This window comes from Gymnoscopelus braueri (genome assembly GCF_963280865.1).
Source record: "Gymnoscopelus braueri genome assembly, chromosome: 7".
NCBI classification, from domain to species: domain Eukaryota; kingdom Metazoa; phylum Chordata; class Actinopteri; order Myctophiformes; family Myctophidae; genus Gymnoscopelus; species Gymnoscopelus braueri.
In genome coordinates this window covers 40,353,820-40,365,983 of record NC_137608.1, presented here as the reverse complement: position 1 = coordinate 40,365,983, position 12,164 = coordinate 40,353,820, and positions in this window count along the sequence as shown.

Genomic DNA, 12,164 nt, shown 5'->3' with positions numbered 1-12,164 from the left:
ATAAGTTTGATGAAATTAAAATCCTACCACAAGCTGGTTCTCTGCCAAATTTGGCTAACTGACTCTCTCCCGCTCTGTTTCTTTGGGAAGCCTTTGATGTCAGCAGGGGGGCTTTTGCACTCGTGGTGATGGTAACGAATGATACTTTAAGCGATTCTTTTTTATCCAGCAAGCTTAATGAAAGATTAATGGGTCTGATATTTTCCCTTGTTTATGTTTTATTTAAAAAGTGAGCCATGGTCCTTGGAACCTGATGATAACTCCTTGGTAATGATTTCGTGGATCATGAGGGCGACTATGTTGTCTATGTCTTTGGCTCTCAAACACAATGGATCGACTTCTCTGCCACATTATCTGTACATGAAGAGTGTTGACCTTGAAGTACTGATGCTATCGAGACATGTTCATTTCCATATGTCCTCATTCGGCGGACCCTAATCTCCCTCTTTTCATTCTTTTTTGTACCTCAAAGGATAATGTGGTGCGGATCTTCCACTTGTGTTGCTTTTTGAATATTAATTAACCTATATTAATTAGGCTACATATATAGGTTAATACGATGGTGAAAAAAGAATTATACATTTTTGTCTCAGGACGGCCAAAAGCTGGAAACTGTTTTCGCCCCTGTCCGTCCGACAGTGTGACTGTGAGGAGCTAATCTCCGGCAATGTTGGACCGATCGGTATTAAACTTTGCACGTACACTCCCAGTTGACCAAGGACATTCCAATCGGCCTCATGGTAGCCCTATAACAGGGCCCTTACCCTGATGGCCTATAACTCTTGAACCATAGGTCGTACAGTAAAAAAATAAAATAAATAATGATTTTATGATTCCTTAGTTCATGGCACAACTCCCTATAGCAGTGGCGGCCATTTTGTGGTGCTACAGATAGAAAACCCATAAAGGTTTCCCAACCAAAGAGATTTCTGAAAATATTTAAATAAATTATTTTAAGCCTGGAACCAAGCCATCCAGGCTCCTCGTCAATCATGACCATAAAAATTTGATTCTGTGTCAAAAAATATGAACTAAACATAGTATAGAATATAATTAAATATTCAAATATATTTTTTTGACACAGAATCAAATGTTGATCATGATTATGCTCGAACTTGACACCAAGCTCAGGAACCCCAGCCTATGCAGCTGGATCCTGGACTCTCTGTCAGAATGACGACAAGTGGTGAGGATGGGATCTAAAACGTCGTCCTCCCTGACCCTCAACACAGGAGCCCCTTAGGGGTGTGTTCTGAGTCCCCTTCTCTACTCCCTGTACACCTACGACTGCATGATCAAGCAGAGCTTCAACTCATAGTGGTCAAGTTCACTGACAACACTACAGTGATAGAGGCCTGATCACAGACGGTGATGAGACAGCCTATACAGGTACAGGAGAGAACCTGTCACAATGGTGCCAGGAGAACAACCTGGCTCTCAATGTCGACAAGACCTAAGAGTTGATTGTGGACTACAGGAAGCCAAGCAGAGAGCGCACATGCTGCAGTAGAGAGGGTTAGCGAGTTAAAATTCCTGGGAGTGCACATGACTGAGAAACTCACATGGGATGTACACACTGAACAGGTGGTGAAAAATGTCCAACAATGCAGATTGATAGGTATTTATTATAGGTAGACATGGACCAGCATGGAAGCTTGTCGTGTTATTTATTATTGATGGAGAAGGGGTGGGTGCAATAAGTTATGCTTCTTCTCACTCCTTTTCGAATATGCATTTTTCAAATTTTACTGTTATTCTGTTTTTTTTGCTCTCATTTCTTATATTGTTTTTAAAATTGCCTTATTCGACATAAACTATTCAATTCAAGTTTGTCATGGCCCGCAAAGTCCACCAAGAGCATCCAGACCGGTTGCTTCACTGCCTGGTATGGGAACTGTACTGACCTCAATCGTATGGTATGGCAATGCAATGGGGCGACGTTCCCTCCATCCAAGACCTATACGATGAACGCTGTGTGAGCAAAGATCGCAGAATCACGAAATATCATAGTCAGCCCAACCATGGGCTGTTTCAGATGATGCCACATGGAAAATGGTAGCCACAGGGCAGTAGGCAAAAGAGCTTCTTCCCCAGGACAATCAGACACCGGCCTGACCGAACTAACCAAATTAAAGCTTGAGAAATGCTAATATCCCCCAACACCCACCAAACCCCCAATCCCTGAAAGCCCTCCCAAGCACGTGGGAATAATAATGCCAAAGAACAATGACATAGGTCACTTGTACTTTTACAGCATCCCAAACACTGACAAAAGTGTACAGTTAGGTGTAGAGTGACTTTGTCTCTAGTTGCTCCAATGCTACTGGCTACTTTTGTGTACTGTATATATTGTATAGATGTTTGCTTTTCTTTTCACGTATCATATTTAGTTTTATGTTATCATTGTTACTTAATTTTGACTATCATGTACCTTAATATATGACGTCCACTGTGTTCAAAACGAATCGGTGCATGTGACTTTTGATAACAAAGGGATCACGTAAAGAAATGCAAAATAACTTTGAAAATAGTTTATTGATGCAGCTTGACAACGGATGTTTCAGCCATTCATTCACATTATGTGTCCACCCAATACAGCTTGTGACAAAGTCTACTTCTTCAATCCCTGGTAGGATTGGGACATGCCAAATCAAAGGCTTGTGACGTTCCCCTCTGAGCGAGTCAGCAGAAATAGGAGTGCTATCGGTTCATATCAGCGGTCACCACCATTATTTCCAGTGGGCTGGTGTGCTCCTTTAATAATGTGCACAGAGCAAAGGTGTGTGTGTGGCATGCACTGGCACCCAGTAGGTAAGTGAAAGACCCTGTCAGGCTCCCACAACTAGGTGATGTTCTGAGCACTCATACAGTACGTAGGGTAGAGAAAGCATGAGAGAGAAAGACAATTGAAGGACAGAGAGAGGAACAGTATAAGTAAATGTCGATATCGATATATCGATACGGTCTTACCGTCTTAGTGTAATCACAGATTAAATGTACACATGGTAGGCATGAACGTGGCAAAATCCTGGCAGTGTTTTGTGCTACGTTCATGAAATTTAGCTAGTGCTATGACAATTGTCCACATGAAACCGTTATATAACAGCTAATACAGGGAAGTTAACAGAAACTGCATATTTCTTTTTACTGTAAACTGCGGCAACTGTAGCTGCAGACAGTTTTGTAAAGAATGGCTGGAGATATTATCAGCTTCCTTTTTGGAGAATTGCCAAACATGTTAGCAACACATTTTATTGCTTTGTTTTTTTTTTGTTTTGTTTATGTTACCGGACTCAGACCTATCTGGGTCGGCAGCAAATGATACACAGGCAAGGATGCACTGTGGCTCTGTGAATCATTGAGGAGCAGGATACGTTACTTGTTGCTTGCTCAACCTTTGGTGGCATCTACCTATTTATGGCTCAGCCAGCAGCGATTTATTAGCGATTTATTACTGAGCTGCACATGTGTGGGGCTAAGAGAGGAGTGCATGAGCCCCATCTACTGACTGTGTGGTCTGAATATATGGGATCAAATAATTGTGATTGCCCCTCCTATCTACTGTACCTCCAGCCTCCTCATGTGCATCCCTTAGACTCTTAACATGAAAATGAACTTCACCGCCAAAGCCTCTAAGGCTTAGAGGCTGTAGTTCATTTTCAAAGGTAGCAGCTGGAGCAAAGTACATTACAACAGATGATTCGACAACTTTACTGACAGATAGATACACAAGGGCACACTGGGGACATCTGGAGGACAGGTAGGGAAGCACAGGGCAAGGTCACGTGGTGGCACAGGAGGAGACCGGAGATATAGCAGACAGGAAGGGCAGTCACAGCCGTGATGGTACCAGTACCGGTCATCCTGAACAGAACACTTATTTAATGCAACACATTCTCCTAAAAGTCTCCCAGGTTATCTGTCCGTAGTAGCTAAATTGCACAAACATCTGCAAGCTGCAAGACAAGCAGCCCTGTTAACATGAGCTCTGTGACTTCCAATACAGTTTTCTGTGTTTTCCAAATACAGCAGACAGCTGGCAACTGTGGTCCAAAAATAAACAGCTCAAAAGAAAACTGACTCATAATAAGTGATTATTACAAAGAAAGTCAGAATGAGAGAAAGAAAGACATTTTATGACAGTATGTAGAAGGGAACAGTGCGTACTGTTCCCTCTCTGTCTCTCTTTCTCCCTGTTTTCCTCTCCCTTTCTGTGTCTTGGCATGCTGGGAATGGGGTGTGAGTGACTGGAGCGTGGCAGTGGTGAGATTTTCCAAATGTTCCTTTATTTTCCACTGGCGAGGTCCTTTTCAGAATGAATATTGTTCTTCTGTCTGTTAGAGGCCATGTCCACAGAAAGCGTTTTTGTAGCTGCCAACACCATTCTGCCATGTAGCTATTTCTATGGTAAAGATGCATTTGGAGCGCTCCTCTTCCCAGCGTGGTGCATTGTGTTTTCTGCCTACCAGTGACATCATCAGTAGGCAGTAAAAAATAAATAAATGCAAACCTTTTATTTTTATTGATACTAAGCACAATGGCGACAATGGCATCATGCTAACATTCCAGGATGAGAAAGGCTGTAGTTTCCATTAAATTGGAATCCCTGCTGATGGTGTCATTGGTATAGGCAGGTTTCTGAATTGTCCAGTCCGCCTCTGAGACACAGAGTGAGTAGAATGAGCATTAGTAAGGCCCAATTATATGAAGATTAGGTTGAAAATGGGTGAAGGGCTCCTTTAAAGGAGTACTAAACCCTTTTCCTTTAGCCAAATCCCAATACTCAGATGTATGTGCATGTATGCCTCCTCGCATCCTCCATCCTCCAGCATGGCTGTGTTTTGGTGAAATTGGTGACCTGCCGAAATATGTGACCATCTTGTGGACTTCACATAACGGTGGTGTCCACATAAATCTAAACGTGAATCACTGCTGCTTGTTAATTAACCCATTAAGACCTGAGATATGCGATTCTACAAATCATAACAGTTTTCTGAAACACTTATGTTGCTATAATATCAGTGGTGCTCACTTTTTTTCATGCCAATGATCCCCCAAATTATATGTATTTGGCCGCGGACCCCCATCTGAAAATGTTTTGTTCCAGGGACCCCCAGAAGCAAAGAAAAAAGGTGCCACGCTATGAGCTTGTATATCTGCTATTTTTGAATAGCCAAAGTATAAAATAATGGTTTAAGTGGTTACACAGATGCGTTCCCAGTTTTAATAGGTTAATGGGGTTCAAATAGAGGTATTTAGGCCACGTATTGCAAGACCTCAATGTATGGATGCACGGAGCATTGGTGCTGTCAATGTTCCAGAGCTTACTGCAGTCCAACGTAGGGCAGTGGAGTTCTTTTCAGAGCTCAACCAGAGAGAACATAGAGCAGGGATTCTCAACCTTTTTTTAATATCAAGGACCCCCAGTATTAAATGCATTAGGCCACGTTTTTAATTATTATCTGGGACCCCAATCTACAGTGTAAAATCTGTGTTACTTTATTTAACACGGAGAGTGTACAAATAGAACCAAATTCGACTCTCTTGTAGAAGTTGTTCTTGAAGTGAATGATTAAGAACTGTTTTAATTGGTGCGTGTCTATGATTTTGGGTCCATTTGGTTCCATTTGTACAGTCTCAGAGTTACAGATGCTTATGGGCCCATTTTGGTTCCTAAATCCTAACCTATCAATCATTGACGTAGCTGGTGACCCCCAGGAACCCCTTTAAAAACCACTGGGGGTCCTCGGACCCCACGTTGAGAACCAGTGACAGAGTAGGCGGAGGTCACAAGAGCTTCCAAATGAACAGTTCATGCCAGCGAGGGTCTGTTTTTTTGCTCTCTCTGCTCATTGACAGTTTAGGCAGGCGTGTCAAACTTATTTTAGGTCACAGGCTGAACTGGGCAAAATGCAACTTCATGCGGGCCGGGCCGGACCACTTGTGCACATGCACGCGTAGTCGTGTATGCACCTCTGCATTGCCTTTGTGTTTCAACCTGTTCTCATATGTTTCAGTCTCTGCTAGCCTATGTTTCACTTTACAAATTTAATTTAATTTGTAGAAGATTGCCTAGCAATCATTTCTCTTATGATCAGTGTTAACTTATAGGCAATAAGAAAGTGAGTGAGACACTAAGAAACGATCCTATTTTAGCTGTATTGATAGCCCCTAGAGAGTAAAATGCTTTAGTTTTTGTTCCTCAACATTGTAGCAGGAATAATGACAACCATAACAAAGAAATAATGAGGAATAGTAACAATAGTAAGGGCTGCGCATTGTCACCTATCCTGTTTGTGGTATTCATGTACAGGATCTCGAGACGCAGTTGTGGAGGAGAGGGTATTGCAGTCGCTGTACCGCACTGTTGTGACGAAAAGAGAGCTAACCCAGAAGGCAAAGCTCTCGACATACCGAGCTATCTTCGTTTCTACTCTCACCTATGGTCATGAAGTGTGGGTCATGACCGAAATAATAAGATTGCGGATACAAGCGATTCGGATTTCGGATACATACCGAAATGAGTTTTCTCAGACGGGTGGCCAGCCTCTCCCTTAGAGATAGGGTGATAAGTTCAGTCATCCAGTCGAACCGCTGCTCCTATCTCAGGTACTTTGTAAATATGTAGATAACTTGTCTGGCCTTCTGTTGCTCTCTTGTTTTTGATCTCCTTCCCACTTGTCCCCCACCCCTCTTCTTCTCCCCCCCCCCCCCTCTTCTTTCTATGGAAATTAACGTTGCGATGGGAACGATGTACAAAAACGAATTTCACCCACTTCTTTACCTTGTAAACCTGTGATGTGACAATAAAACTGATTCTGATTCTGATTCTGATTGACTTGAAAAGGAGCCAGCTTAGGTGGTTCGGGTATCTAGTACGGATGCCCAACGAGTGTCACCCTAGGGAGGTCTTTGATGCACTTCCCACTGGGAAGAGACCACGTGGCAGACCAAGGACCAGATGGGGGGATTATATCTCCACACTGGCCTTTGAACGCCTCGGGTTCCCCCAGGAGGAAGTTGCTAATGTTCTTCGGGAAAGGGAAGACTGGAAATCTCTGTTGGAACTGTTACCCCCGCAACCCGATTCCGGATAAGCGGTTGAAGATGGATGGATGGACAATAATAAGAAAAGTTGCAACGTATGTGCATGTGCGTTTTGTGTCTATAAATGTATATTTTACTTGTACGTGTATATATGTGTATATCTATGTACATATGTGCATATGTTATGTTTGTGTGAGCACTCTTGATATTAGGGGTGGGACGATATGGGTACCTCACGATACGATATGTATCACGATATTAGGCCCACGATAACAATATATATCACGATATCTGAAAATGCCGATATATTGCGATATCACGATATATTGCATGAAATTTCACCAACGATATATCACGATATCTGAAAATGTCGATATATTGCGATATCACGATATATTGCATGAAAATTCACCAACGATATATCACGATAGTCCTTGTATTCAATTCATAAACACATAAAATAGCACCAAACAGTTCAAAATCATCATTACACAAATACAGAGTAGGAAAAACAACGTATCACAAACTTTAAAAAAAAAAAAGTTTTTTTTTTTTAATATCGATATTTTTTGGGAGGATATCGATTATTTATCGCGGGAGAAAGTATCGCGATATATCGTCCCACCCCTACTTGATATGCAAAGTGTCATGTGCCAGTGTGTGTGTTGTATGTGTTTAAGTATTGAGGTAGGTGTTTGTGGCTGCGTCTACACACAGGCAGACAGGCGGACTTAATATTGTTCTCCTTCCTGGTCTGCTTGTAATCTTCGTTTCTACTCTCACCTATGGTCATGAAGTGTGGGTCATGACCGAAATAATAAGATTGCGGATACAAGCGATTCGGATTTCGGATACATACCGAAATGAGTTTTCTCAGACGGGTGGCCAGCCTCTCCCTTAGAGATAGGGTGATAAGGGATTGGTGACATCCCATAAACCCGATGCACTGGGATGTCCGCACGACCCTCCGCAATGCTTTGCGGTTGAGGGGAGTATTAGTTCCCATACCAGGTAGTTACAACCAGTCAGGATGCTCTCAGTGGTGCCTCTGTATGCCAAACTTGGGATGGGGCCAGTATGGACAGTGTGGCACTGGATGTGGCACACAGAAAGACTCTGTGTCACATAAAAATGTAGAACATTTGTTCAGTTCATTGGGTGACGGAAGTGAAGTCTGTGCTAAAAAATAGTCCTATTGTGTCATTTCTTGCTCTTTGTTTTATTGCGTTATTTGTTATTTGTTTGTTTTTTGTTTGTTGCTCTTGATGCTTAAAACGGGGTTATTTAATTGTTGGTGCTAGTAAAGGAGCTGGTAATATTCAAAACAAGCGCCTTTATCCCCCCTCTGTATGCGCCTGAAACAATGCATGTTTCTGTTTTGCATGGAGCAATTTTTATCAAAAGACGTTTTGAAAATATTTCTCTCTCAACCCCCCCCCCCCCTTTCTACATCTCTCGCTCTGTGATTTATGATTAACAGCTATAATTACAGTGCCAGCCACAGCAGTGTCAGGTTCAGGTGGGGTGAGGCACAGACATGCCCAATCACCTGAGAGCAGTTATACTCGCCAACTACTGCTGCTGCTTAAAAGGTGAATCCACCTTAATACTGAATTTACATTGTGCTTATAGACAGTGATTCCCGACCTGTGTGTCATGCTCTGAAAATGCACCCGGCCCACCCATCTGACCACTTAACACGGCAGGCAGCCGAATGACTGCCATGTTAACTGGTCACATGGGTGGCCCTTCTAGATTTTCTAGTGGGCCCTGATCCAGAACTTTTAGTTGAATTACAACTTAAAGCTCTGAGCTCTGAATCAGAACTTCTACCTATAATATCCCTGTGAAATCACCATGGGTTCTGTGTCTGAGTTTTCCATTATTCAACAGTGGTGTAAAGTAACTAAGTACATTTACTCAAGTACTGTACTTGAGTAAAATTTTTAGGTACTTTTACTTTACTGGAGTATTTCCAATTGTCTATACGTTTACTTCTCCTCCACTACATCTCGGAGGAAAATATTGTACTTTTACTCCACTACAATTATTTGAAAACTAAGTACATACATTAGCCATTTTAGCTCTATTTTATACAGGCTATTTTAAAATAGCCGATCTACAAGCTCACAACGCGTTGCATCGCAACGTGTTGTGAGTTTGTAGATCAGCAATTTTCTAACATTTTAGTACTTTTACTTTTGGTACTTTAAGTACATTTTGATACCAATAGTTTTGTACTTTTACTCAAGTATATTTTAAATTCCGGACTTTTACTTGTAACGGAGTACTTCTACATTGCAGTATTGATACTAAGTAAACTTAAGTAAAACATTTGAGTACTTTTACTGTTACACCACTGTTATTCAATAATAACTGGTGCAGATCCAGGATATGTCACCTGATGACATCATCGATTCAAGTCTTATCTATGTGTTTGTAGATATTGATTTAAAGCAGCACTATGTAACTTTCCTCTTCTACCCCGGATTTGAACCCGGTTTCCTGTGCAAGTGCTGAAAGTTTTACCGTTGAGCTAATAGAGCCGGACTGCTTGCTCAGGGGATAAATTGAATCGTGACCATCAGGTCAACATTCGTGTCAGATGTGTCTAGGTGAGACGTGACCTTTGACACGATCTAAATGTCTCAATAGAAGAGCAGGGAGATCAAATACAACCACCTCAATTGTATACGTTATATTGTATTAACATACTCCATACAGATTGGACAAAATGTTATTTTATGCATTTAAAAAAAAGTTACATAGGGAGGCTTTAACTGTCTAAGATCATAGGAATAGCACAATGTAAATTCTGTTTTAGGGTGGATTTTTCCCTTTAAATACAGCTGCAATTTTCTCTTCAGCCTAATCTCCTTGACATTGGCTCTGGGAGCATAGTTGTATGACAACAAGACACTGCAGGGGCCTATTGCCAAACATCAGTCAATTGTTTTCCATTAGATGGCACAGTGAGGTTCACGAGGAATGTATATTTAGAGAGTGAATAAATTAATTTCTGTTGATTGATTTTTGCTCTTATCAGCACAGATTTTCTTACAGTGCTTTTACTGTGGTCTGTTACTGAATGAACTGGTTTAAGGGCTACAGTAGTAGCTCGGAGAAAAAAAGGCATATAACACAGGCCTTACTATTTGGCATGAGGCACAACTGGTTCATCAGTTGCCTCATTCCAGCTGTGGGGAGAGACACAAATGGCTGATACAGGCTTATGGACGTGTTGACCTGTGTGGATTTAGAAATGAGGAACCAAGACTCACTTGACTTAGGTATATAGGTATATATACACACACACACACACATGCATACACTGTATGCATATATACTGTATATGGGTGAATGTCCATGACTCACCAGGAACTGTCAGAGGACAGAAAGAAAGCTCCCTTTGGCAGTTCCTTCAGTGAAGCAGCAGGAAAGAAGAAAGAGAGAATGTGCCCACATGAGTGTGACAAAGTGCTACCGGCTTGATTTGCTCGCCATGACAACCATGTGTAGGGGGTTGGGGCCAGGGGGACCCCTTTAGCTTTTGGGATCGGCACAATGACGAGAGGCGCGGCTGTCTTAACCTTGGTGACATCCCTGTTGTCGGCGGGTCAAATCCTTGAATATCAATGAACTGACTCCGTGCCCCCTGCGAAAGTCCTCAAAAGTGTCCGACTCACATAAGAAGCTCTCCTTGTCCTCTCTGACCTCTCTTGACCCGCTCCAACTACAGTCACATGTAGACTGGAGAGGCTGAGGGTTAAACAACTCTAGTCTAAATCATGACACGTTCATTCAAAATGTATTCAACGTTTTGTGTCCCTAAGAGGAAATAGTTTTTGCAGTGAGGTGCATGAATATATAATACATAAACATAACATGATATGAAAACATAACAATAGAGAGTTGTCTTTGACCTGTGCTAATGATAAAACACTCACTGCTAAATTTAGCTCCTTGTTTCTTGTCTGAACATTCACAAGCCTGTTGTATAGGTGTTGTGCAGTAACTACATGGCACATAGTTTGCATGCTTGTGTGAGACCTAATGGCACAACCTTCACCACAGACTGCAGAGGGCCATGTCTTTGACTTTGGGCCTCTCTCACGTATGGCAGCTGTCGTGCAGGCAAGCTTTAGAGATACAATCAGCTAGTCATTTTGATCATCTAGGTATGGGTAAAATCAACCCCTGAACTTGAAGACTTTGACATGTGCTAGGTTCAATTTTTAAATGTTTTTTGTTACATCTTATGTAAAATAATTTAGCTCTGGTTCCTCTAAACATTGTTGCAGCATTAACTAGATAAGTGCGCTCCTTTGAGCGGAGACCCCGCCAGGCTGGATTGCCTACCCAGGGCTGTGTTGCGACCTGTTATAGCTCCACTATTTGGATTTACTGCGCTGGGGGTCAGAGTGCGTAGAGAAGAGTTGAGGCAAGGCGAGCTGATAACTACGTATGGAAAGACGGCAAAAGTTGGCATGGTGTGCAGGGAACGCAGCCCTGTGGGGGCTTCTGCGTTGACGCCATTGAGGACAGGGCAGATGTTTTGGAGCCCATCCTCACCACATGTCGCCATTCTGACAGAAAGTCTAGGATCCAGCTGCATAAGATATATAATTCATTTTTTTCCTTTAACAGGTCCGTTCATGAAAGTCCTTGCGGTCTTGTTTCCAATGAGGGCCTGTGAGCAATTAGGGGTTAAGAGTCTTGCTCAGGGACTCAGATAGGGTTGAGTCCTAGGTTTCTAAGCTTGGCATCAAGTCTAGAGGGGACAAGGGTGTGTTGACTGCTGAGCTGTAATCTATAAACAGCATTTTCACCCGGTTCCTTTTCTCCAGATGGTAGAGGGTAGTGTTATGGCTATGGCGTTGTCTGTGGATCTGTATTGTCAGTAGGTAAATTAGTGAGGGTCTAGGCCTAGGGTAGGCTAAGTGGCAACCTGCTGTTAATCAGCTCTTTGACATGCTTCTTGACGCATTTGCTTACTATGGGGGAGAGTGCTACGGGTCGCCAGTCATTTCACCACATTTTTAGGTTAAATGACTTAGCTCATCACAACAAAAAATACATATGTATTCTACACTAGTATTAACAAACATTGTAACAAT